We start from the raw sequence: 1,279 nt of genomic DNA on the forward strand, positions 1-1,279 counted from the left end.
TGTTCTGTTTTGTCTAGTTATCATTTCCCCGGCCTAAATCCACATTATTCGTCTGCAACGTCTTCCATCATTTCTTCAGTTGTTCGGCAACTACCTTTAAAAAGAAATTTGCCCTAATACGCGCACACACACACATGCACATACACTCATATGTGTGCGTATTATATATATGTGTGTGTGTGTGTGTGTGTGTGTGTGTGTGTGTGTGTGTGTGTGTGTGTGTGTGTGTGGGTGTGTGATTGAGTGTGTGTGCGTGAGTGACTGTGTGAGTGTGTATGTGTGTGTGTGTGTGTGTGTGTGTGTGTGTGTGTGTGTGTGTGTGTGTGTGTGTGTGTGTGAATTTATTTATCGATATATATGTATACATACATATATATACACACATACATCTATCTGTCTATACACACATACACACACATTCACACGCACGCACACAAACACACACATATACATACATACATACATACATACACATATATGTATATATATGTATATATATGTATATATATGTATATATATATATATATATATATGATAGAGGGAGAAATATCCTAGGTCTAAAATTCCCCCGGGAAAAACTGCCCAGGCTGTTGCTCCTAAGGGAAAATCAAGTCTAGACTCCTTTTCCTGGGGAGAATTTCAGCCAGGGGGAGGGGGGGGGGGGGTCCTGCTACATCGGCATGATGACCCTGGTATGCTCCTTACAAACGCTGAGCATGAAACCAACGAGACTTTTTCGGAGGAGCAAACCCATTTTTTCCCCACTCTTGAGCTGGCGAAGACATTATCATGCAATATTTGATTCTCTCTCTCTCTCTCTCTCTCTCTGAAGAACATTCTACTCACGTCTTATAGATATCTTTGGTGTCTTTTGAAAACAAATCTCTTTGTTTCCTTTTTTTCCACAAGCATTACCTGAGCTAACCCAACGTTAGGCTACTAAGTGACAGTTGAAGTTAATATATATGTATCTGACTTTTTTATATTTTTTTATTATTAATATCCCATGAAGGATCTTTATAGCACTTCAACTGCACCCGATTTTTTCCCCCTTGAAGTGTTTTACCCGCACTGATATCACTAACACCATAGTTACCTCGTATAATTTTGTTTATTTGGTGCATATTCACATTCACCTCTTATTGTGGTTTGCAATATTTTACCAAGGTCTGTCGATTGTGATGCAAGGCAATTCCATAGTCTCCACAGAGTGTTGTTGAGGAATCTTCCGTCAAATGTACAAACACGGGATGTGTCAGCAGCCTGTAACAAAAAGATA

The sequence above is a fragment of the Penaeus chinensis genome, chromosome 29, assembly GCF_019202785.1.
Source record: "Penaeus chinensis breed Huanghai No. 1 chromosome 29, ASM1920278v2, whole genome shotgun sequence".
Taxonomy (NCBI): Eukaryota; Metazoa; Arthropoda; class Malacostraca; order Decapoda; family Penaeidae; genus Penaeus; species Penaeus chinensis.